The sequence below is a fragment of the Rhinatrema bivittatum genome, chromosome 9 (genome assembly GCF_901001135.1).
Source record: "Rhinatrema bivittatum chromosome 9, aRhiBiv1.1, whole genome shotgun sequence".
Taxonomy (NCBI): Eukaryota; Metazoa; Chordata; class Amphibia; order Gymnophiona; family Rhinatrematidae; genus Rhinatrema; species Rhinatrema bivittatum.
Genome location: NC_042623.1, coordinates 94,845,111 through 94,872,118, shown reverse-complemented (window position 1 = coordinate 94,872,118; position 27,008 = coordinate 94,845,111).

Genomic DNA, 27,008 nt, shown 5'->3' with positions numbered 1-27,008 from the left:
ATGGGGCATACTTGATCAGCCACCCTATTGGTGATGTTGATCCATGAGGTAGTGGCAGTGTTGACGTCTGAGAGGTTTAGTTGAGCTAGTTCTTTGGATAAATGAGAGCTGAGGATTTCTCCAGTACAAGGTTTTCTGATGGCGACTGAGGTTGCATGTGTAGTTTGGTGAGGGTGTTCCATGATCTCTAGAGCCGTGGAGATGATTCGGTGGTCCGTCCAAGGGACCTGTAGGCATGATGGATTGTTAACGGACGATATTCCTTCATTTACGAAAATGAGGTCTAACGTGTGACCTGCCTTGTGGGTGGGTTCGTTGACAATTTGCCTGAACCCCATGTGGCCGAGGGAGGAGAGTAGGGTTTCGCAGTTGGTGGAGCGAGGTAGGACGTCCACGTGCAGGTTGAAGTCTCCCATGAGGATCACTGGTTTTCCTGCATTAAGATGTTTGGCGGCTAGTTCAATGATGGGGGATGGGTCTGCCTCGAGAATTCCTGGGGGAGCGTAAATCAATCCGATTAGGTCTATGTGCATATTAAGACATATACAGAAACTCAAGTGTTAAACTACATAAATCCATTAGTAAACATTTGATTTGATTTGATTTTTTTAAATTATACTGCCATTCAGGCACTTCAAAGAGGATTGCATTCAGGTAGTGTAGGTGCTTGACTAACCCCCATTGCACTTTACCCTTTTTTAAGTTCTATCTAACCATCTACACCTGGCATCTTAAATAGTGTCTGCAAAAAATGAGAGACAGAAGACTGAAGAAGGGAATGGCTCCAGCAGAAAAGTATATCCAAAAAAGAGTATACAAGAATAGCAGAAATCCTAATAATTTTCAAAGTGGCAGTTCTTTAACCAGTGATGTTAGACTGTTACAAAGAGGGAAAAGAAAGCGCACCACTTAAACAAAACATGCATAACAATGATTAATACAATAAACCATCAAATATGCACAGAGGGGCGGATTTTAAGAGCCCTGCTCGCCGGTAAGCCTATTTTACATAGGCCTACCGGCGCGCGCAGAGCCCCGGGACTCGCGTAAGTCCCAGGGTTCTCCGAGGGGGGCGTGTCGGGGGCGGTCCCGGTCGTCGCGGCGTTTTCGGGGTGTGTCGGCAGCGTTTTGGGGGCGGGCACAGGGGCGTGGCTACGGCCCGGGGCGGTCCGGGGGCGTGGCTGCGCCCTCCGTACCCGCCCCCAGGTCGCGGCCCGGCGCGCAAGAGGCCCGCTGGCGCGCGGGGATTTACGCCTCCCGGAGGGAGGCGTAAATCCCCCGACAAAGGTAAGGTGGGGGCTTAGACAGGGCCGGGTGGGTGGGTTAGGTAGGGGAAGGGAGGGGAAGGTGAGGGGAGGGCAAAAGGAAGTTCCCTCCGAGGCTGCTCCGATTTCGGAGCGGCCTCGGAGGGAACGGGGGTAGGCTGCGCTGCTCGGCGCACGCCGGCTATACAAAATCGATAGCCTTGCGCGCGCCGATCCAGGTTTTTAGCAGATACTTGCGGCTCCGCGCGTATCTACTAAAATCCAGCATACTTTTGTTTGCGCCTGGAGCGCAAACAAAAGTAGGCCTATTCGCGGAGTATGAAAATCCGCCCCAGAATGTCCAAAAATGTACATGACGTGAATGCATTATAGATTGTACAATGAAGAAAAATTAGTATGTTCATGTGATAACTTGACTAGAATAACATACATGAAATGAACAGAAATGCTATGCTGTTAAACAATTGTGCTTTACAAATGGCTTGAGAATTCACTTTTGTAGTTGAACAGGCTACAGCCATGCTAGCTTTCCAAAAAGGAGTAATAACTGCACATACTGTTTGCCTGAACATTAATGACTACAGCTGTCATGAGGCAACCTCTTGGGCCCTCCTGTAATCACATGCAGTGGTGATTTTCTGCCAGGTTGCCAACCTGAAACCTTTTAAAATTTGCTTCCTTTCCCCTATTATAGCTAGAATGGAAGATGGAGGCTGCTGTGACCCCATCCTATTTTCTTTTTTTTTTTTTCTTTTCTTTACAAAATCATCACTACTCAGATGGTGCTCATCATCCACATTGGGCTGTCAAGATACATGATCACTCAACCATTCCTGTAAACTAGTAAGAAGTTCCTTTTCTTTTAGGATTTGTCTAAACAAATATTTTTCAAATGTAGCCACCAATAGCTTTTTCTGCGGCCAAGAAGCATCTGCTGGCTATAGGACTTAAATCAGTCATGCTATCTGATTTTCCAACACTGCCAAGTTTGTGACACCATGGAGCTCTCAATGTGTTTGAGCTTCATGATGCCCATACTTGATTCCAACATTGCTCTTACAATAAAGAGAATAGTGTAGAAGTATATGCATAGTTTAACTTAAACTCATTGTGAGTCACAAAGAGCTAAAAAAATGGCAGCAGTTAGGCAAGGAGCCAGACAGTGCAGTCAGCAATAACCTGATGACAGTACAAGAGCAGAGGCAAAGTGTATCCTCATGCTCTCCCCTAGCCCCATTCTGGTTGGCAGATGGGAAGAATGTTCAACTCTTCTTCTCTTACTGGTTGAGGTGTGAGAGGTTAAGGTTTGAGTGAGTGCAACAAGCAGGTGGATTTGGAAGGTGCTTGTGTGCATGGGGAATTGATCTGGGTATGGGTGAGTGGGTCAGAAAGAGTTGAGGGTAATTGTAATATTGCAAGGGGCTCTCTGGGGTGAGTGCATTGGAAGGAAATTGGAGGGGAGGGGGGTGAGTACATTAGAAAGGATTCAGAGGTGGGAGATGAGAGCATCAAAAAGGGGTTGTTGGGGATATATCAAGTCTTCCATTCCTCTGGCAGGCTGGAGTGGATATATGCTTCCGTGTTCTTCTCTTGACATTGGGAGTGGGGGAAGGGCAGTGATAAGGTTTGGGTGGTGGGTGAGTGCATCAAGATGGAGTATATGGTTGGTGGATTAGTGCATGATGGGCAATCTGAGGATGTGTAAATGTGTCAAGGAGGGGAAGGGTGTGGAATGAACCATTGAATGGTGCTCTTGGGGAGTGAGAGAATTGAGGGGTGAGTGGGCCAGAAAGGTTTGGGAGGAGGAGGTGAGTATATCAGAAAGGGGTTAGGGGAGGATATAGATCAATTTCACCATTTCCAGCTGTGTAGGGGATAAGCCCCTGGGTTCAAGCCTCCAGGTATAATCCCAGTAATTGTGTGTTTATATGGGATAAGCCCTACAGGTAGCCTCAGTGTAAACCTCAGTGAGATTAGCCCCCCCAGGTCAGAGCCCCTGGGCAGGATACCAGTAAGCACGGTCTGAACCTGTAACACCAACCTCAACCTGACTGGCAGGAGAAGAGGTATATTGTTCTGCTTCTGCTATTGGAGGGGAAGAAGGTTTGGGAGAGGGAGGGTAGTGAGTTGATACAGAAGCAGAATTTGTAAGGTGGGAGAGTATATTGTAAGGAGCATGGAGTGCTTGGGAAGGGTGAACATGTTATGCTGCCTCGGTCCTGAAAAGGCAAGGATACCTTTTTTATTGCTACCTATAGCTCCTTTATACTCTTCAGATCTTAGATTCCTGTTATTCATAAGAATATGGGATGGACCATGCTGGGGTAGGTACTAGTCTAAACCTTTTTTAAATCCAGCTAAGCTAATTGCCTTTACCACATTCTCTGGCAATGAATTCGAGAGCTTAATTGTGCGTTCAATGAAGAAGAATGTTCTCTGATTTGTTTTAAATGTGCTACTTTCTAAATGGAGTGTTCCCTAGTTTTAAAATGTTTTTCAAAGCGTAAATAACCGATTCACATTTAACTGTTCTATTTCATTCTTGATTTTATAGAGCTCTATCAGGAGTCTCTTCTCCAAGTTAAACAGATCTCTTGTGGCTGAGAGTCTGGCTAGGACCGGGGGCCCCCTATGGGAGCAGCCCAGGTCTTCAGGGCAGAGCAGAGGGAATCTTCCGTCTGTACCAGCTACCTCCCCCGCAGGTTGAAACCTTGGGTTCTGGCGGCCAGCAGGACTTAGGTTGTGGCTGGAGTTGAGGAACAGGCTGGAACTTGGAGAAGAGAGAGGGTACAAGCGCTGGAAACAAGGAGAGTACTAGGCCAGATAGGGACATGACAAGATAAGACGGATGAGGACAGAATGACAGAACAGACAATGAGGAACCCAGTGGCCTAAAGGCAGCAGTTCAGAAGGCTCCAAAGACCAGTAATCATAAGGCCCGAAGGCCAGACATGTTAATGCTAGGGAGGCCTAGAGGCCCTAGGGTAGATATAAGGCCTGAGAAGGCCACAAGGCTGAGGCTAGGCAGAAGGCCACAGAGCTAAGCGAGACAGAGCTGGAAGGCCCAGAGGCCTAAAAGCAATATAAGGTAGAATGGGGCCAAGCAGGGAGCTGAGGGAACTCAATGAAAAGACACTGGGCATTGCAGGAGGCAGGGTTAAATAGGCCAAGCCCTGATGAATCATGAGACCACAGAGACTAAGGCTGGAGCAAGAGCAGGTGTAGCTCCATGGGGATACCTGGTGGCAGAGAGGTTGCATAATGGGCAGGATCTCAATAATATACCCCTCAAGCCCTCTTCCCACTGGGAAAGAGTATTTTGGCTAGGAGCCATAGGAGACAGGTTTTGAATGAACATCTTTGAAAGCCTGCTGAGAATACCTGGGACTGGGCTGTATGAATCTGGATTTTTTAAAACCAAAGTTGGAGTAAAGTCTCTCAGAGGCAAGGCTGTAGAAGTGGAATCGTTAAGAGGCAAATTTTGTGGAATGTGCTTACTGCGGTATGACTGGTGAGGCTGACTGGGGCTTCCCCCGGAGCGCACAGCTGGTGTAGCTGACTGGGGCTCCTCTAGAGAGACTGCTGACTTGGGCTCCTCCTGGAATGGCATAGCCAGACTGGATCCCTCCTGGGGCTGCATGGCTAACTTGGAGCTCTCCTGGGGCAACATAGATTGATTGGACCCCTCCTGGAGTGGCATAGCTTGACTGTGCTCCTCCTAGACTGGCATGGCTGACGTGGACCCCTCCTGAGGTGGCATGGCTGGAACCACAATAGTAGCACTCACATCCTGGACTGGATTGTTCAGGGCAGGATATGGAACAAAATTAAAGGCTGGAACATGGTTAAGGTTCTCTTTGGGGAATAATGGCAGACTCTGGATACTGAATAGCAGACCCTTCCCTGGTAAAGGTTTCATTGTAGGAGTGTGGGATAGAAGATCTGTGGAGGAGTGTGTCACTGGATTCAATTTTAGGATAAGGTCTGTTTTAGAATTAGGCTCTGGGCAGATAATTATTCTAGCTGACAGACACTGTTACAGGATCAGAGCTGGGAATAACCTGCTCTACTGAAGTAATCTTTAAGACATTAACCATATGGTTAGACTTAGTGAAAGCAAGATGACCCAGTCTACTGGTAGGAAATGTGCAGGCTGCTTTCCATGGGGCTCGAGCTCTAATTAACCTTGGATTAACTACAGCTGGAGTTTCAGATCCCAGAGCATGGCTTTCAGTATATGTCAATAGAGTGGAAAACCCAGAAGCAGTAGAATTGGATCTTACCAAATCCTCTTGTTCAGATGTTGGTCTTAAAGGTAAATTAACCTTAGCTGGTGAGGAAATACAGACAGGTGTAGCCATTAACCTGGTAGAATCAAGCGTTAGATTGGGGGGTGTTAGAAGAAGCAGAAAAACAAGCATTGTTCTTTAAAAACAGGTACCTCTGGAATTGAATGATAACTTTTTTAAAGTTGATTATCATGTTTCTCCTCCACTGATTTCTGCAAAGAGGTATTGCCTTCAGAAAGAGTCAGAACAGGTGTCTTAGAGGCAGAGTGAAACTGCTTTTTCTTTTCCAGTGTCTGGTACTGTGGAGTAATTTTTGTGCAACATGGAAGGTTTTGTGAATGTGTTTTAGCTGAAGCCAAGGTGAACTAAGGTCTCAGCAGCAGGGCTTCCTTCTTATTTCTACTGACAACAGGAATTCTAGAATCCTCTAACATAGAATATATCCTCTTAACTTGATTGCAGTGTTTTTCTCTGTGTTCTGGTGAAAGGTATTTCCTTCAGAAAGAATTAAGATAGCTTTAACAATTGATCCTGTTTTTCTCTTTTCAGTATCTGGTGCTTCAGATTAATTAATTGCAGGATGATAGAGAGAACTCTGTGAGTATGTTTTAGGTGAAAGCAAAGGGGGGGGGGGGGGGAACAGGCTTTAGTTGTAAGGCTTTTTTCCCTGTTTCTAAATTTAACAGACTTGGTTGTAATATTTATTTTTCACTGGAAGATGTAGTAGGTCAGATTGACAAACTAAAGAGTAGCAAATCACCTGGACCAGATGGAATGCATCCTAGGGTACTGAAGGAACTCAAAAATGAAATTTCTGATCTATTAGTTAAAATTTGTAACCTATAAGTAAAATCATCCATTCTACCTGAAGACTGGAGGGTGGCCAATGTAACCCCAATATTTAAAAAAGGCTCCAGGGGCGATCCGGGTAACTATAGACCAGTGAGCCTGACTTCAGTGCCGGGAAAAATAGTGGAAACTATTCTCAAGATCAAAATCGTAGAGCATATAGAATGACATGGTTTAATGGAACACAGTCAACATGGATTTACCCAAGGGAAGTCTTGCCTAACAAATCTGCTTCATTTTTTTGAAGGGGTTAATAAACATGTGGATATAGGTGAACCGGTAGATGTAGTGTATTTGGATTTTCAGAAGGCGTTTGACAAAGTCCCTTATGAGAGGCTTATTTATTTATTTATGTATTTATTTAAAAGAATTTATATACCACGTTATAAAATTTGTTTTTGTTAAAGTGGTTTACATTGGAAAGAGTAATTAAAAAAAAAAAAAAAAAAGAATAAAATAAAATTATAGAAAAAGGTAATAAATAAATAAAATTAAAAGTACATAAAATTAATTAATAGCTGGAATAAATTCTAGCTAGAAATAAACAAATATTTACTAAAGTAAATAAAAGTAAAACTGTTGCCGTGGAACTTGCTATTAATATGGAAGGGAGGGGGGAAGGAGAGGAAGGTAGAAAAGTGACAAAGTAAGACCGAAAACTAGGGAACAAAATGGGAAAAAAAAGGGGGGGGGGGGAATGAAATGAAAAAGAATGATAGTGGCTGTAAATGAGGTGGTGGAGAAGACTTTATGTTTGTTCTGGAGTAAGTGTTTTAAATGCTAATTGAAAAAGATGGGTTTTAAGTGATTTTTTGAAATGGGAAGAATTTGAAATTAAACGAAGAGGATTGGGAAGGGAATTCCATAAAATGGGTCCAGCTACCGAGAAAGCTCGTTTTCGGGTGACTTCTAGCCTTGCTAGTTTAGGAGAGGGGATATCTAGGAGATTTTGGGTAAGAGAACGTAAATGACGGGTAGGTTTGTAGATCCGCAGTGATGAGCAAAGCCAGATGGAGGTTGGGTTATGGATCAAGCCATGAATAATAGACAGAATTTTAAATTGTATCCTAAATTTTACTGGGAGCCAATGTAGTGATTGAAGGATTGGGGTGATATGGCTGTGTAGAGGGGTCCTGGTTAATATTCGGGCGCCACTATTTTGAATCAGTTGAAGGGAATGTAGAGAGGAATCAGGTAGTCCTAAATAGAGTGCATTGCAATAGTCTAATCCGGAAAATACTAGTGATTGAAGAATGGTTCTATAATCACGGTAGAAGAGTAATGGTCTAAGATGTTTTAAAAGTCGTAGTTTATAGAAGGATTTTTTGGTAGGTGAAGAGATTTGTTGTTTCATGGAGAGATCTGAATTAATAATTACGCCTAGATTAGTGGCATGACGAGTTATGGGGATAGAGATGTTATTTATTGTCAACTGTGTGGGTGGACCTATTGAAGAATCTGTAATAGAGGAGAGATGTATGATTTCTGTTTTTGAAGAGTTTAATTTTAGTCTGTTATGAGAAAGCCATGAATTTATGGTAGAGAGATAAAGAGAAACCAAGGCTAATGTTGCTGACCAGGATGTTTTATATGGGACAAAGAACTGAATATCATCTGCGTAGATTTTGAATTGTAAATTTAGAGAGGATAGAATATTACATAGGGGAAGGAGATATATGTTAAACAAGATAGGAGATAATGATGAGCCTTGAGGAACGCCGGAATTAATAGTATATGGAGTGGAAGTGTATTGATTAAAGTTGACTTGCTGAGGGCGGTCTAAAAGAAATGATGAAAACCAACTTAGTACTGTACCTGTGATGCCAATGGATTTTAAACCGGAAATGAGAATTTGATGGTCTATTGTATCAAAGGCTGATGAAATATCTAAGAAAACTATAATGCAGTCAGTGTATGAATCGAAAGCACGGAAAAAAGTGTCAAAAGATGATAGTAGAAGTGTTTCTGTAGAATGTCCCTTTCTAAATCCATGTTGATTCTACGAAAACTAAAAAGTCATGGGATAGGAGGCGATGTCTTTTTGTGGATTACAAACTGGTTAAAAGACAGGAAACAGAGAGTAGGATTAAATGGTCAATTTTCTCACTGGAAAAGGGTAAAAAGCGGAGTGCCTCAGGGATCTGTACTTGGACGGTGCTTTTCAATATATATATAAATTATGATTGCTCCCCAGAAGTTTCATCAGAATTGATAAGAAAACCTCAATTCTACAGCCAAAAATAGGCTGCAAATACTTTCCCCTTTGACTTTAATGGAAAACCGAAAACCAAATGAAATAATAAACAAATTGGTTTTCACCTCCTATGAAAGTAATGAAACAAATTTTGGTCCTGGCGAAACGAAACAAAACAAATGTTTTCCTTCTGCACATCCCTACAGGATATTATTATCTTGCTGTTTTGTAGCACTGCTGTTTGCAGTGTAATAAATAATGATAAACATAAAATGAAACAGCAAAATGGGATATTTTATAGACATTCTGAAACAAGTTTGTTTTGTTAATCAGTATTGCACAATGCCTTTTTCTTTTCTTAACCACAGTTGATGAGGCGCTATGTTATTGCATATTGTATTATTTTATTGTATTGCAACATATTGCCAAATTTTTAGTTTTTCTATTTAAGCTGCTTTGATAATATGAAAGGCGAGATATTAAAATGAGATAAATGACGTGTGTAATTTTATACTTTCTTGAGATTTTCTTCTGATTGGCTGAAGTCCTGTTTCTTTGCATGTCGATAGATGGATTCAGGACCAGTGGGTTAATCACCTCTACCAGCAGATGGAGAGGAAGCAAATTGACATCACAGTTTATATACCCCTGCAGTGACATCAGCCTGCCAGTATTCTCTGTTTTCAGCAGATAGTGGACATGCATCTCCCTACTAGGGATTGCTTCAGATTTTAGAAGAAGAATTTACAAGGAAAATTGATTGCCCCGCTCTCCTGTGGTGATACCAAATGGTCCCTCCCCCAGTTGAGAATTCCTGAGGTGACTTCCATGTTTCCTCAGATGTATGCCTTGGTCCAGTAGCTGGTTTTTTAGCTGGCATGGACTTAGCTGATTATATAGCTTAAAGGCAGTGGATGCAGGAGGAAGAGTGCAGTGGTGACTGCATATGCCCTCTCTCCCCACAGTTGTTGACTATCTCTGTTCTCAGCCAGGAAGGCCTGAGTTCAGGTAAGTTTAAAAAAAAAAAAAAGCGAAACCTTACAGAGACAGTGAAGGAAATTTGTTCAGGGGTTCCCTGGTATCTGAGCTCGGTGCGCCATTCTGAAGTTTGTCCCTGAGGTAGGTTTGTCCCTGCGGGGAGGTTCAGGGACGGGGGCAGCCTGGCAGGTTGAGGAGTCTTTCGTGGCTAGGCCCTGCTCTGAGGCTTTTCCACTGCGCGCTGCATGGTAGGCATTGACAATGTTTTCGTGGTCTTTTGCCTATGTGTTCGGCTGCCCTCTATAAGACATTGTTTCAGTGGTGCTTCCTGATGTGCGTCCAGGTTGTGAGTCCAGGTTTTGTGGCATCCGGCTTGGATGCATGCTTATCTTGTATGCACAATTAGGCATATGCTTGTGTGCGATTAAGTTGAGCGGTGCCTGGTCTTGGGACGCCTAGCTCTTGGATGCCTAAATTTTGGATGCCTTGCCTTGTGTGCTGCCTGTCGTATTTGGGTGTCTCAGCCTAGCATGCGCTCTAATTTGTGCCAGTGCTTTTTAGAGGCTCAGGGAGAATTATCTTTCTCTGATTTTACTAAGCCTGGTTCTTCCCTCCCTGATGAAGTTATGGGTAAAGATATGTCAGGAGAAATGCCTGATATTGAAACTTTCTTGACTGCTTCCTCAGCAGAGGACAGCAGCTCAGTGGGCACAGCACATGTATCTCCTGTTTTTGGCATGGATCCTTCTGCCTTTTCTTGGGTATAATTATTTCAGGAATTGCAATCCTTTCTTCAGGTACAGTCCTCATCCCTGTCTAATCTTGTCAGTTCAGTTCCTCAGGCAGTAGCCTCTCCCTCTTCTGGTACTGCATTTAAATAATGAAGTACACCTCTAGCTGCAGGTGTCCCTGACAGGAATCCGGAGGGCACTGATGATGAGGAAGATCCTGACTCTAGAAGATGGGGAAATTCCACTGAGATTAGAACCGTATAGGACTGTGTTGCGGTTGTTTCATAGAGATGAATTGCCAGCTCTGATTCCCCAGACGTTTAAGATGCTGGGAGTTCCTGAAGCAGGTACCATGTCTGAGCCACGGCAGGTACCCGTTTTGGTTGCTTTGTATATAAAGCGCCTTTTTTCCCCCCTGGTTATGGAGGCCATTTAAGAATTGATGATCTTGAATAAGATGCCCCAGATGCAAATTTTAAAGGGGGTCATACCTTTGAAGGCTTATACACCCTGGATCCAATGGTGAGAGACCGTCTGCATTTCCTGAAAGTGGATGTGCTTGTCTGTGCCATCTCTAAGAGGATGACTGTTCCTGTAGAGGGAGGAGCGGCCTTGAAGGATGTGCATGATAGGAGAATTGAGGCCATCCTTAAGCAAGCATTTGATGCAGTGGCAATGAACTTGCAGATAGCTTCCTGTTGTTCCCTGGTGGCTGGGTCTTATTTGCTTTCTCAAGAGGTTGACGACTCTGGAGTGACTTCCAGAGCAGTTATGGAATCCACTGCTGCCTTCCTAGCAGATGCACGCTGTGATTTGTTCTGCACCTCGGCCAGAGGAGTGGCTTCAGTAACAGCGGTCAGACGCCAGTTATGGCTGAGGAATTGGTCGACCGATGTGTCCTCCAAGGCTAACCTTACAAAATAGCCTTTTAAAGGTTTGATATTATTGGGAACGAGTTGGAGAACCTGGCCAATAAGTGGGCCGAATCTCTGGTTCCTCGGTTGCCGGAGAATAAGAAGCAGTAGCCATCCCCCTTTGGTATGATGGGTTGTCTCAGAGGTTCCACATGTTTTTGTCCCTACAGACCGATGACCTTTCAGAAGACTTGGCCTTTTGGCAGAGCTCAGTTGTTTCGTCCCAGACAGCCCAGGCGAGGCGGGGGCTCAGGTTGTGCAACCTCCCAACCCTACCAATGAAGGTTTGCCAATCCATCCCTGGGAATAGGAGATAGAGGGACACCGCTCTCTCTTTTATCAGGTGGGTCGAGATCACATCAGATCAGTGGGTCCTGGAAGTGACATGAGAAGGATATGTGCTGGAATTTCGCAGTGTTTCTCGGCACGTGTTCATGGTGTCTCCCTGCCACTCCCCGCAGAAGAAGCAGGTGGTGGAGTGTACACTGTCAAGGCTCCTCAGATGGAGGGCTTTGGTTCCAGTATCCACGTCTCAAGTAAATACAGGTCGATATTTCATTTGTTTCATTGTGCCCAAGAAGGAGGGCTCCTTTTGCCCCATTCTGGATTTCAAAGTGGTCAACTGTCATTTGCGGGTCACTCATTTTTGCATGGAAACATTGCGCTGAGTGATAATGGCCATGCAGTTGCGGGAATTTCTGACTTCCTTGGATCTGTCCTAGGTATACCTCCATATTCCTATCCATTTGGAGCATTAACGTTTTCTGCATTTTGCAGTGTTTGGGTGCCATTATCAGTTTTGGGCACTGCCTTTTGGTCTAGCCATTGCTCTCAGAACTTTTCCCAAGGTTATGGTGGTGATGGCTGCAGAACTGAGATAGGATGGGATCCTAATACACCCATATTTAGACGACTGGTTGATTCTGGCCAAGACTCTGGAAGAGAACCATCTGGTGACCCGCAAGGTAATATCCTTATTACAGGAGCTCAGATGAAAGGAGAACCTAGCCAAGAGCAGACTTCAGCTATCACAGACGTTGGAGTATCTGGGTGTGTGATTCGACAAAAGGCAGGGCAAAATTTTTCTACCAGAAGATCGTATTCATAAGTTGATGTCTCAGGTGCATCTCTTGGTGAGCACTATACGCATGCCAGTGTGACCTTATCTTCAGGTACTCAAGTTGATAGCAGCAATCCTGGAAATGGTACCATGAATGAGGGTGCATATGCATCTACTTCAGCGTTCCATGCTGTCTCGATGGAACCTGCAGTCTCGGGACTGTTTATTTTGGCTTCTCCCACCGATGAAAGTCTGCTTTCACCTTCAGAAGTGGTTGCAAGCAGATCATCTGAAAAAGGGAGTTTCCCTGACATCGCTGGATTGATTGGTACTCATGACAGATGCGAGCCTGCAAGATGGGGGAGCTCACTGTCAGGAACTAACAGCGCAAGGGTGCTGGAATACAGAGGTGTCTCTCTGGAACATCAATCAGCTGGCATCCTGGGCGGTCCAGTTGGTGTGCTTTCAGTTCAGCAGCAGGCTGCAGGGTCAAGCAGTCCGAATAATGTCGGAGAATGCAATGACGGTGGCTTACATCAATCGGCAGGGAGGATCCAAGAACCAACAAATATCATAGGAGATAGACCAACTTATGGAATGTGCGGAAGTGCATCATCAGGAGATCTCAGCCTCGCACATTGCAGGGAAAGACAATGTAAGAGCAGACTTTCTCAGTGGGGAGAGTCTGGATCCAGGAGAATGGGTATTGTCCAATGAGGCATTCCAGCTGATAGTGGATCGCTGGAGTCTTCCATTTCTAGAGCTGCTGGTGACTTCTTGCAATGCGAAAGTTCCTCGATTCTTCAGTCTATGCTCTCTTGCAGGTCTGGCAGGAAGACAAGCTGCTGTATGTCTTTTCCCCGTGGCCCATGATGGGCAGAATAGGTGGAAGGATGAAAGGCAAAAGGGGGCTGGTGCTTCTGTTGGCATCGGATTGGCCCAGAAGACCATGGTATGTAGATCTGTGAAGACGTCTGGTAGAAACCTCCCTTCGTCTTCCGCCATACAGGAATCTCTTGCAGCAGGGACCTGTTCTTCACGAAGATCCGACTCTGTTTTGTCTTACGGTATGGCCCTTTTATTATGACCATCGATCGCAGACAGCTGCAACCGCTCTTACTCACATAATGTGCTGGCGCCCTCTCTTCTTTGGGTGAACTCGCGGCTGTAGCTAACCGCTTCCGACGCATGTTGCCCTGTCCCAGAACTCCTCATGGCGGCAGGGACGCCGCCGACCTCCATTTCTCCTCCGGGCCTTCCTAGGCAAAGGACACTAGGGTGGGAACCTCAGGGGCATCTCCTCCTGATGACATCACTATCCCTGGACTCTTAAGCACCACTGGGGCCTGGCTGTAATCGACTTGGCAACGAGTTCCCTTAATGCTGATTCCTGCTGCTGTCTCCTCGGACCTGTGGATCCTGTATCCTGTACTTCCTGGCATGACTCCCGGTTACCTGCTCCTTGGAGGCTCGCTCCTATCTCTGGCTATCCTGCTCCTCGGGAAGGCCCTGTGCCTCGGAAGCCTTGCCTACTGGCTTCTCCGCTTCTTGGGGGTCGCTCCTGAAACTACACTGCCTTTCTACTTCAGTGACTGTGCGATGCTCCCCTGCTCCTCGGGGCTGCGCCTTGTGTTCTTCAGTGATGGTGCCGCGCTTGCCCACTCCTCGGGGCAGCACCTTGTGTACTTCAGTGACTGTGCCGTGCTCCTCGAGGCAGTGCCCTGATTCACTTCAAAGAATGTGCTCACACTTTCCCGCTCCTCGGGATAGTGTCTATGTGCATTGCCAGAGACTCCATTGGGCTTCCCTGCTCCTCGGGTTAGCTTACGTCATTTCTCCTGTGCTGACTCACCACGTGGCTCCGCCCCTTGGGGTAGTTCACTCGGCACTCCTCCATACTCTGTCTCTCATTCCTTGCTCCTCAGGGTCTGTTCTTCACTCCACCACAGTGAGTTCCTACTCTGGCACTTGCACCCATATCCCAGCCTCTTTCTCTCCGTACTCTCTGGGCTGTGTCATCTGCTGCTACAGACTTCACTTCCCGACGGTGAGGCCCAGTGGGGCTCCTCCCTGTGGGTGGTACCAACTCTCACCTCGGGCCAAGGGTCCACTAACTCACAGATCCTAACACCTTTAGAGGGCTTGCTTTTTGAAGCATGGATATTCTACTGAGGTGACTGCCACCTAACTGTGAGCACGGAAGTTCTCCACTTCCTGCTTGCTGGGCAGACTGGATGGACTGCTTGGTCCTTTTCTGCCATCATTTCTATGTTTCACTGTTTACGTCTGCGGGTTTGGCGAGTGTTTGAGGCTTGGTGTGAAGATCGAGGTGTTCTTTCTCATTCAGTTAAAATCCTGCTCATTTTAGAATTTTTGCAGGATGAGTTAAATAAAGGGTTGGCCCTTAATTCCTTTAAGATATAGGTAACGGCTCTTACCTGTTTCAGGGGCCAGGTAAATGGTGAATCCTTATCGTCTCATCCTGATGTGGCCTGTTTCTTCTAATTTTTTATCATAAATAATCTCCGCTCTGGCAAATTTCTGTTGCCATATTTCTAAATTATCAAGTCACTTTTCAGTTTGTTGACACTTTACATTCAAATTAGACACCAATACTTCGGTATTCTTAAATCGAGAGTTAGAGTCCATTGTTATCATAGTCAAATTTGTTACTGCAGACTCCAGCGCTTTTATTGCATCCCAAAGTGTGTCCATTGTAATCACATTAGGTTTTACCATATTCAATGAGATATTTTCTGGTATTCTTGATTCCGTTCCCCCCACAGTGACCGAGATTCCTGCTCCATTCTTATGTATATCATTTGAAATTTTTGAATTTTCAAGAAAATTTTGAGTAGGTGGAGGTGGAGTACTAGGGGCACCGGGACTTAAAGTTGTTTCAGTCAGGGAGGGTAGAGTATGCTCTATTCCTACTCCTCCAGTGACCTGTTCTACCGGTTCCAAACCTGCTGTAGGGGCAAAAAAAGCTGGTATCCTAGGCTGTGAAGAAGCTAGTACACGGGATGATGTTAACATCTCCCTGACTCTAGCCTTCCGCTTCGTATGAGGCATTGAGTCAGAGGTAATAATTCAATTGCTTAGGAATAGCTTCTTTAACCCAACTTACTTAATAATTAACAATTACTTCATGAGTGGACGCTGAGAGAGAGAGCAATTGCTTCAGTATTACTCACTTTTGCCGAATTGTGCGCTTCTAGGTCCAATTTTAATATCCAAGGGTATCCAAACATGAGACTAAGCCGCGCGCGCGGCTTCGGCGACGCGCCGGCGACGTCGACGCGCCGCAGGGCGTCAAATTTTATTGAAAGCCGGAAGTCCCGCCTCCTTGACGTCAGCGATAGGGAAATCCTGTGCCGCAGGTGTTCTCACACTTGAAGAGCTCAGTCCAGCAAGAAATAAACGGAATTTCAACAAGGTAATATGTAAAGCCCTCGGCAGTGCACCCTCTCACCTCCACCTCAATCGGGACACTGCTGGGCGTCAGATTTTATTGAAAGCCGGAAGTCCCGCCTCCTTGACGTCAGCGATAGGGAAATCCTCTGCCGCAGGTGTTCTCACACTTGAAGAGCTCAGTCCAGCAAGAAATAAACGGAATTTCAACAAGGTAATATGTAAAGCCCTCGGCAGTGCACCCTCTCACCTCCACCTCAATCGGGACACTGCTGGGCGTCAGATTTTATTGAAAGCCGGAAGTCCCGCCTCCTTGACGTCAGCGATAGGGAAATCCTCTGCCGCAGGTGTTCTCACACTTGAAGAGCTCAGTCCAGCAAGAAATAAACGGAATTTCAACAAGGTAATATGTAAAGCCCTCGGCAGTGCACCCTCTCACCTCCACCTCCATGTGGCCTGTTTCTTGAGGGGAGTGAAACATCTTCGTCCTCCCTTTCTGTTACCAGTTCCTTTATAGGATTTCTTGGCGTTTTGACCGCTGCTTAGCCTTTTCTTGTGGTTACTGACCTTGAAATGATGTTTCTGGTGGTGATTTGTTCTGCATGTCGAATTTTTGAGCTGCAGGCCAGGAGCAATACAACTGTGTCCTGTTCTTTTCTTCTTGCCTAAAATAGTCTCGGATTTTCACTTGATTAAGTCCATTTCCTTGCCGTCCTTGGATAAGGAAAGAGATGCGGAGGAATACCACCTGTTGTATCCTTTAGATGTCAAGAGACATGTCATGAGGTATCTGGAGATTTCTAAACCTTTCCGAAAGATGGATCACCCTTTTGTCCTTCATGGTGGAGGAAAACAGTGCGAGCCAGCTTCGCGGGCTACAATAGCTCGCTGGACAAAGGAGGTATTCACGGCCAAGTATGTGGCTGCTGAAGAGCCGTTGCCTACTCAGGTTAGGGCTCATTCTACTAGGGCTAAAGCAGTGTCATGGGCAGAGGTTAGATTGTTGTCTCCTGTCAACATTTGCCGCTGCGCGTGCATGTTATAAAATCAGGCGTAGATTTGTGCCCGCGCTTAATTCTTAAAGTCCGGCCCATTATTCTTAATCCTTTTTTGTCTTTATTTTTATAAAAAGTTCGTCAGAAAGTTTGCAGTTGTTTTTCTGCCTTTACAAAAGGAAATTATGAAATCCTGTTTTTATATTCCTATCAAGCAATGTCAGAACTATCCATACCTATTATACTATATTTTTTCTGTTACTGAGGACAATATTTAAACAGTCTCCAGTGCTTGGAGACCCATGGGCCTGCAAATTGATTTTCAAAGGGCCCTGAAGTAAGTTGAAGAACAAGGAAAAAAAAAAACCAAGGTAAGAATTAGGGGTTGGGGAGGAGAGGGGAAGGGAAGGGAGGTTAGGTTAGGGGGTAGGGAAGTTCCCTCCCAGTCCGCTCCTTAATTGGAGCATACTGAGAGGGAACTGGGGAAGGCCAAGATGCATCGGCGAGTGAAATTGCAAAACTTAAGAACATAAGAACATAAGAAAATGCCATACTGGGTCAGACCAAGGGTCCATCACGCCCAGCATCCTGCTTCCAACAGTGGCCAATCCAGGCCACAAGAACCTGGCAAGTACCCAAAAACTAAGTCTATTCCATGTTACCATTGCTAATGGCAGTGACTATTCTCTAGGTGAACTTAATAGCAGGTAATGGACTTCTCCTCCAAGAACTTATCCAATCCTTTTTTAAACACAGCTATACTAACTGCACTAACCACATCCTCTGGCAACAAATTCCAGAGTTTAATTGTGCGTTGAGTAAAAAAGAACTTTCTCTGATTAGTTTTAAATGTGCCCCATGCTAACTTCATGGAGTGCCCCCTAGTCTTTCTATTATCTAAATGAATAAATAACCGATTCACATCTACCCGTTCTAGACCTCTCATGATTTTAAACACCTCTATCATATCCCCCCTCAGCCGTCTCTTCTCCAAGCTGAAAAGTCCTAACCTCTTTAGTCTTTCCTCATAGGGGAGTTGTTCCATTCCCCTTATCATTTTGGTAGCCCTTCTCTGTACCTTCTCCATTGCAATTATATCTTTTTTGAGATGCGGCAACCAGAATTGTACACAGTATTCAAGGTGCGGTCTCACCATGGAGCGATACAGAGGCATTATGACAATTTCCGTTTTATTCACCATTCCCTTTCTAATAATTCCCAACATTCTGTTTACTTTTTTGACTGCCGCAGCACACTGAACCGACGATTTCAATGTGTTATCCACTATGACACCTAGATCTTTTTCTTGGGTTGTAGCACCTAATATGGAACCCAACATTGTGTAATTATAGCATGGGTTATTTTTCCCTATATGCATCACCTTGCACTTATCCACATTAAATTTCATCTGCCATTTGGATGCCCAATTTTCCAGTCTCACAAGGTCTTCCTGCAATTTATCACAATCTGCTTGTGATTTAACTACTCTAAACAATTTTGTGTCATCTGCAAATTTGATTATCTCACTCGTCGTATTTCTTTCCAGATCATTTATAAATATATTGAAAAGTAAGGGTCCCAATACAGATCCCTGAGGCACTCCACTGTCCACTCCCTTCCACTGAGAAAATTGTCCATTTAATCCTACTCTCTGTTTCCTGTCTTTTAGCCAGTTTGCAATCCACGAAAGGACATCGCCACCTATCCCATGACTTTTTACTTTTCCTAGAAGCCTCTCATGAGGAACTTTGTCAAACGCCTTCTGAAAATCCAAGTATACTATATCTACCGGTTCACCTTTATCCACATGTTTATTAACTCCTTCAAAAAGGTGAAGCAGATTTGTGAGGCAAGACTTGCCTTCGGTAAAGCCATGCTGACTTTGTTCCATTAAACCATGTCTTTCTATATGTTCTGTGATTTTGATGTTTAGAACACTTTCCACTATTTTTCCTGGCACTGAAGTCAGGCTAACTGATCTGTAGTTTCCCGGATCGCCCCTGGCGCCCTTTTTAAATATTGGGGTTACATTTGCTATCCTCCAGTCTTCAGGTACAATGGATGATTTTAATGATAAGTTACAAATTTTTACTAATAGGTCTGAAATTTCATTTTTTAATTCCTTTACCCCCATTTGCGCATGGCCCAACGATTTTATAACATGCGTGCCGGGAAGCATGCACACATGGACACGCGCGCACACCTATGAAAATCTACACCAGAAGTTTTGGTATGCATGAATATTTAAATGCAAAAAAGCACATACTGTATTTTTCAATCCATAAGACACACCTGACCATAAGATGCACCTAGGATTCAGAGGGGTAAAATTAAAAAAAAAAATTTGTGCTAAACCGGCTCTGTCCCCGGGCGTCTGTGCATCTTTTTTTTTTGTCAGAATAATTTTTATTGGCAAAACACAACCAACCAGCCAAGGAAAAACATCAGGTAATAACAATCAACCCCTCACAAGGAGGGAAATACAGCAAAGAGGCAAGACAAACCTTAATAGCAATAGCCGTCCAGGCCAGTAGATGCGCTCTGCCCTTTTCTTAGGGCTAAATATACCAGCGCACCCCCTCCCCCTTCCACCCACCCATGTACCCCCCACCCAACCCATTCACACTACAGTCATACCGGGCCACCCCTCCCCCTTCCCAACCCCGTCCCCCCAGAGACCATAGAATCAATCCAATCATTAGTATACCCACTCTCCCGCAGGCCGACCTGGACTGAGGTCGGCAACAATGAAACACACTGAGTCCAACAAGCCCCATACAGTTTATCAGTCTGACGGTGGCCTTTCAAAAAATCCAAACGTTCCATCTGCAAAACCAAGGCCATGCGCTGAAACCACTCTGCTGAAGTGGGGGCCGTCACAGGTGTCGCCCATCCAGACAATATGGTGCGGCATGCCAGCATAGCCGCAATACGTCCAAAGCGGTCCTTGGATCGGCTGACGACAGCAGTACAGGCTTGAGGACTGGAAAGAAGAAACTTCCCCGTACTGGGCGGCGGTGCTCCAGTGCACTGGGAAATCACGCCCATCACCGTGGCCCAGAAAGATTGAAGAGTGGGACAAGAATACAGTCTATGGACCAAAGTGCCCTCCTCTTGGCCACATTTAATACAGAGAGGAGAGTCAGTACTCCCCATCCTAAAGCGTCGCACATCGTCACAGTAGATCCGCTGAAGGATGCGAAACTGCACCTCCCGCAGTCCAATGTCAGGTAGCTGGCGATGCACCGCTTCAAAACATTTCGCCAAGTATTGCACAGTAATGGGTTCTCCAAAAGTAGCAGTCCATTTGTCCGCCAACACAGCAAGGCGCGGGTTTGAGCGCCACGATCTGCCAAGCGTAGCCCACTTCGCGATGGTATTGGTTAGGTAGGCCGTGTCAAAGACCTTGTTAGCATAGGAGCACTCTAGGCCCACCCTGTCCGACGTCCAGTGAAAAGAGGTTAAATAGTGCCTGGTTTGCAGATATGCAAAAAACTGATGAGTCTGTAATCGATAAGTGCGAGCCAAGGTAGCAAAGTCCAGCAGTGTATGAGTGTCGGTGTCATAAAAGTGAAAAGCAAACATCGCCCCTTTAGACGCCCACTTATGAAACAGAGCCCCACAGTCCCGTCCCGGCAAAAAGCCCACATTGCCAGTCAGGGGCACTAGGAGGGAAACCACCCCATCCAATCCCCGCTGCCCCCGTAACCATCGCCAAGCCGCAATGCACGGAGACAGCAGAACCCTAGGGTATGCAAGCCCACGCCGCTCCCCAGCACTAGATTGAATAAGACTCAGGGGTGACCAAGGGGCAGCCATGCCAGAGATCAGCCCCCGCACGCAGAATTTGTAGTCCCCCGTAAGCCACTCCCCTATGAAGCGCAGCTGGCATGCCGCGTTGTACAAGCGGAATTCAGGCAGGCCACATCCCCCTTGATCCCGAGAGTAAGTCATAGTCTGGTAACTAAGACGGGCTTTCCGTCCCCGCCATATAAAATGCTGGAGGGCCGCGTACAACCTTTTAAAGTCCCTATCCCGTATCCAACAAGGAACCATGGACAAGACATACAAAATCTTGGGGGCAATGATCATTTTGATAAGAGCGCAGCGACCAAAATGGGACAAGGGAAGCGAGGCCCAAGCCTCCTGCTGTGAGCGGATCCGCTCCAATAGGCTAGTAACATTCAATTCATATAAGTGCCGTAGATCCCTCGGAATCCAAATACCTAGGTATTTCAGCTTAGCTGGCGCCCATCTAAGTGGAAAAGTGCCCACCCATGAAGATTGCAGCTGAGGATTCAAGGCCAACGCCTCCGACTTCCCAAAGTTAATACATAGACCCGCCACCTCCCGAAATTGGTCAAAAAGATTAATAATAACGGGAACGCTTACTTGCGGTTTGCCAACAAAAAGTAAAATATCGTCCGCAAAAAGAGCAGTACGAAGGGACTGTTGGCCCACCCGCAATCCCCATATCTGTGGCTCCTCCCGCAACCGAATAGCCAGTGGTTCCAGCGCTAAAACAAAAAGTAAGGGAGAAAGGGGGCAACCCTGACGGACTCCACAATGTAAGTCAAACGGCAGGGTCACCGTCCCATTCAATAAAATACTAGCACTAGGGTTGCTATATAAAACCTCCGCCCACTTCACAAAAGCCCCCTCAAAGCCATATTGCCGTAACACCCAAAAGAGAAAATCCCAAGACAATGAGTCGAAGGCCTTCTCTGCGTCAAGACTCAGAACAGCCGCGTCAGCACCAGCGGAATAACTAAGAGAGGCCATCAGGCGGCGCACATTCCGAACCCCATGTCTGCCCCGTACAAAACCAGTTTGATCGTCGTGAACGAGTGTGGGAAGAAGACCACCAAGTCTAGCAGCCAAAATAGCCGCGAATAACTTAACATCAACATTTATCAGGGAGATGGGTCGGTAAGCCCCCACCTCCTCTGGGTCCTTTCCCGGCTTGGGCAGAACCACAATAACCGAGTGATTAAGCGCAGGGGAGAGGCCCCCCTCCACCAACAATGCATTATAGAAAGCCACAAGTGGGGAAAGCAAATGAAATTTTAAAATTTTATAAAACTCGGAGCCGAGTCCGTCCGACCCCGCAGCCTTGCCCAATTTGAGAGCATGAATAGCCCGATGCACCTCCTGATCAGTAATGGGAGTGTTAAGAGCTGCCAACTGAGCTGGAGTCACCCTCGGCCATTCAGTCGATTGGAATAAAGCCTCCCGAACCAGCGGATCGCTACGACGTTCCGCATACAGTTGGTGATAATATTCAAGAAACCTAGCCTCAATATCTCCAGGTGACGTTCGACGTTCGCCCCGGCTGTCTTTAATACTAACTATGACCTGCCTCTGACCCCAAGGGCGAACCAAGTGGGCCAAGAGTCGACCGGCCCGATTACCATATTTATAAAGTTGGTATTGAAAATATTTGAGTGATTTGGACGCCCGTTGATGGAGCAAAGAATTCAGCGTAGCTCGCGCCTGATCAACCTGTCCCTTAACTTCCGGGGTCATATCAACCACATGTCTCTGTTGGGCACTTTTAAGGACCTGCGTAAGGCGGATTATTTCTGCATTCCGTTGACGGTTCGTCTTAACCACATACGCAATGATTTCCCCGCGCATCACCGCTTTCCCGGCCTCCCACAAGGTCGCCGCGGAAATATCTGGGGTAGAGTTATGCGTGACATACTCCTTCCAACACCTTTGTAAGTACTTACGAAACTGCTCATCGTAGTACAAGTCCGGGCGCATTCGCCACGAAAACGGGGACCGCTCTCCCGTACCACTCCGCAACAAAACAGACACCGGGGCATGATCGGAGACCGATCGTACTCCTATAGACGCCTCCTCCACCCTGGCAAACCACTTCTCAGACACCAGCAGGTAGTCCAAACGGGAGTAGACCTGATGGGGATGAGAATAGAATGTAAAATCAAGTTCACCAGGGTGAAGAACCCTCCACACATCTAACAATTGAAGTTCATCACATAAAAAGTGAACTCCCAAAGCACGGCCCCGGGCAGCATCTGGCCTGGGCGGTTTTCGATCCAAAAGGTTATCCGCTACTACATTAAGGTCTCCCCCAACCACCAACACATAATCCAGAAACTCTGTGAGCAAGCCCGCCAGGGACGAAAAAAAATCCTGAGAAAAAACATTAGGCCTGTAAACATTACAAAAAGCTATCTTTTGGTGACCTAGGACCCCAGCTGCAATCACATACCGACCCTCTGTATCATGACAAGTTCTAATGAGGCGGAAGGGCAGGTTTTTATGAAAGAGGATAGCCACTCCCCTCTTGCGAGAGGTGTAAGAAGAATATATGCATTGACCCACCCACTCCCGCTTAAGTTTACGATGTTCCGCATCGTTCAAGTGTGTCTCCTGGAGAAAAACAACTTGGGAATGCATGCGACTAAACATAGTTAATAATTTTTTCCGCTTAACTGGGGAGTGTATCCCATCTACATTCATGGTAGTTACTCTAACCTTCGCCATGGCGCACGGTGTCCCGCACAAAATGTAGAGGAGCCCAACCAGTGGGCTCTAGTAGCGTACGCCACCTCCCCCCATGGCCCCCCAGCCTAGACCACAAGGAGATATGAAAAACAACAGGAGAGTTATAACATCCCGGTCCCTGGACCCAACCCCCCCATCCCCCAACCGTCCCAGCCCCCCCAGCCTTCCCCCCACACAATACCTCCCCCTGGCCCCCCAAGCACACCCACACACACACCCCCACACATACCCAAAACCGCTCAAGGAGGTTCAGAGGCATCTCACCCACCGATCTTTCCAGTAGGACAAGCATACCCCCCTCCGTCCCGCTCCCACCCCGCGAACCCCCATCCAACATAGTTAGTGAAACATGGTCAGTGCAACAGAACACACACCCTAACATCAAATCAATGTAACCAAATACAACAATCAAATAACATCCATGGGCACTCAGGCCTTATTAGCAAAAAGAAAGGGAAAAAAATAAGGTTGCTTTATGTCCTTCGTAAGAAAACTCCAGACTGTCAGCCGGCAAAGTAGAGCCAATGATAAAAGTCACACCATCTTAAAGAAGCAACCAAAGAATCTTCAACCCCCCCCCCCCCCCCCCCTCCATGGAGAGGGGTCGGCCAGCTCACAAAACCACAGCGGTGGAAAAAAAGAAGAAAACGTGAATCCTATGGGCGCCCTAGCTTGTTCAATCCCCGGCTGCCCCAGGTAGACTAGCAAGGAATCCATCAGCTTCCTCCTTAGTATTAAAAAAGAGGACTTTGTTATTATGATACACCCGGAGTTTAGCAGGGTACAGTAAACCAAATTTGATACCCCTCCTGTAGAGCTCCGAGCAAGCTGGCGTCATCAGTTTCCTTTTTGCAGCAGTAGAGGCAGAAAAATCATTAAATAATAGAATCTTGTGACTGTTGTATTCCACAAGATCCTTTTGCTTAAAGGCTCGCAAGAGTTTAGTCTTGTGCTCCCAATTCAAGATCCGCGCCATCACCGGTCGGGGTCTGGGCGCCCCGTCTCGCACGGGCCCAACCCGGTGGACCCTCTCACATTTGAGCTCCCCGGGTGGCAAGGCCAAACCTATGTGGGCAGGGAGCCAATTCTCAATCCAGTCCAGAAGCTCAGTGTCTTTTACTGCCTCAGGAAGCCCCACTATCTTGAGGTTATTTCGGCGCCCACGATCCTCCAAATCTTCTACCTTGTCTAACAGCTCTTGTTGCTGTGATCGCAGCTCAGCCACGTGGCGCTCGGCCGCCGCCATCCGATCCCCATGATCGGAGAGAACTTGTTCCGCCTCATCTAGGCGTTTAGACTGGCCCTCCACAGCCGCCTTAAGATCTTCCATCGTAGATTGTATGCGGATAAGCCGGGCATCCAGAGCCGCAGTCACACTCTGGGAAATCTGCAACAGCGCGTCCTCCGACACCGCTTCCAACACTTTCGCGCCCGCTGGGGAAGATGGGGCCGCCGCCATCTTGGAGCAGCAAGGTCGTCGCACCGCAGTCTTGCGAAGATTCCTCTGCCGCATCCCCCACGCCTCCCACGCAGCTCAGAACCGCTGTAGCCCGTCCCCAGAAAGTTGGCCAGTAAATTTGGGAGCGTTTCGCCGAGATTTTATGGGGTTTTTCCGCAGAGGCAGGGAGCGGGACTCCGGAGCTCAAAAGCCGTGCTGCCGGCGCCTCTACGTCATCGCCGGAAGTCCGCGTCTGTGCATCTTATGGAGCAAATTAGGGGAGTGCATAACATTTTTTTTTCTCCCCATTTTTTTTTGGGTCTGGGGAGGGCCATTTCGGTCCACTCCCGAGATCAGAAAACTTTTATCTTTCTCTTTCTGTGGGAACCCTCCCCCCCAAAAAAAACCAAACCTCATCCCAACCCTTTAAATTAATTAACAACCCCCTGACCCCCCCCAAGACCTGCCAAATTAATTTACTACAACCCCCCACCCTCCTGACCCCCCCAAGACCTGCCAAAAGTCCGTGGTGGTCCAGCGGGGGACAGGAGCGGTCCGGGAGCAATCTTCTCCCCAGACCACCCCGGGGAGGACCACCACAGCTTGCCCTCCCCACTACGGCTGGCCCTCCCCAGACCACCATGGCTGGACCACCACGGACTTTTGGCAGGTCTTGGAGGGGTCAGGAGGGTGGGGGGTTGTAGTAAATTCATTTGGCAGGTCTTGGGGGGGGTCAGGAGGGTGGGGGGGTTTGTAAGATTTTTAGTTGTGTTTTTTTATATTCGCTCCATAAGACGCACAGACATTTCCCCCCCACTTTTGCGGGAAAAAAATTGCGTCTTATGGAGTGAAAAATATGGTACTTTCTCTTCCTATTTTATAAACATACACGCATATATTTTAGGTGCATAAAAAAATCTAATATGTATGCATAATAACCCCAATTTATACATGGAGGCAGGGATTTTATAAAGTGTGCTCATAAGGGAGATAATTTTCAAAGGAATTACATGTATACGTGCAACATATTATTTTAGCAATTTTCAAAAGCCCATTTACACGCTTGGATGATAGCTATCAAACTGACGTGCGTGAGAACATTTGACCCCACGCCCAGGTCCATGTCCATTTTATAACATACGCACGCATATACATGCATATTATAAAATAGCCTGGCCGCACGCACGTGTGCACCAGGTGCGTGCAAATCTCACTTCTACCACGTAAATTGGGGATTTTTGCTGACACCATTCCCAGTTTTGCCAGTTTGTCCCCAATTTGCCCAGTTAAGAGAGACATCATCAAACACCCCCCCCCCCCAAACCGGTTTGATCACCTTCACTGTCCCCACTTAGCCCTGATCCTTAAACCCTGCAGATCTGCATATTTTTCTTTTAAATTTTAAATTACACGACATCCATAGCAGAAGTAAAGTTACGGGCAGCAGGCCTCAGTGCAGGCCGGGTTGCATAAGTATTTACGCTTACATCTTAGGTTCATGCTCCGAAACATCCATGCCCTGCTTAGCCCATGCCCCAACCCTTTTTTGAAAAATGTTAAGATGTGCACACTACAGATGATACGTGTGTATCTCGGCATCTTTAAACTCTGCTCAGCGCAAGCAATCCCAGCTTTACGCATTCCCTAATTAATGCACACAGGCTTCTAAAATTCTCCTCTTAAAGTGCACTTACATGTGTAAAATCCTATGGACAATTAATGACAGGGACAGTAACTTTCATTCTGGCATGTAGGCACGTGTGTGCGTGTTTATTGGCGTGTGCACATAAGTGTCCATTTTATAACATACAAGTGTATGTGCGCACATTTTTATATGGGTGCATAGAAATGCCGCATCTACTGCATAAGTGGGGGGATTTTGTAAGATATGCACACTGAGGTGAAAACCGATTTTCCCCAGTCCATTCCCATTTCACTCAGTTAAAGGATAAGACTTCTTTACCTCCCCAGCTACTAGCCTTTCTTTAACCCTACCTGCGCTGACCCTTCAAACCCTGCTGAATAGCTTAGTGTTTGTTTTTTGTACTTAAACCTCCTCTATACTGTTAGAATCCAGCTGCATTCCCAGAATCCCCAGCTTCGGGTGCTCACTGAGAGACAGGGAACCGCCAGTAGGCACCCTGATATGCACGCGACTAAGATCCAACGGAGGAACGCACAGGCTTATTTGCCCATTGGCACGCATAATTCTGCACACATTGGAGGGAGAGCTTGGCGTTCGCCCTGATGATAATGTCATGTGCTCCAGTCTACTTAGCCAGCCTGAACCTGGACTGTGTGCCTTGGTAATAGGCTCCTTAGCCTTGCCTTGCTTGTGTGACTGGTTCCT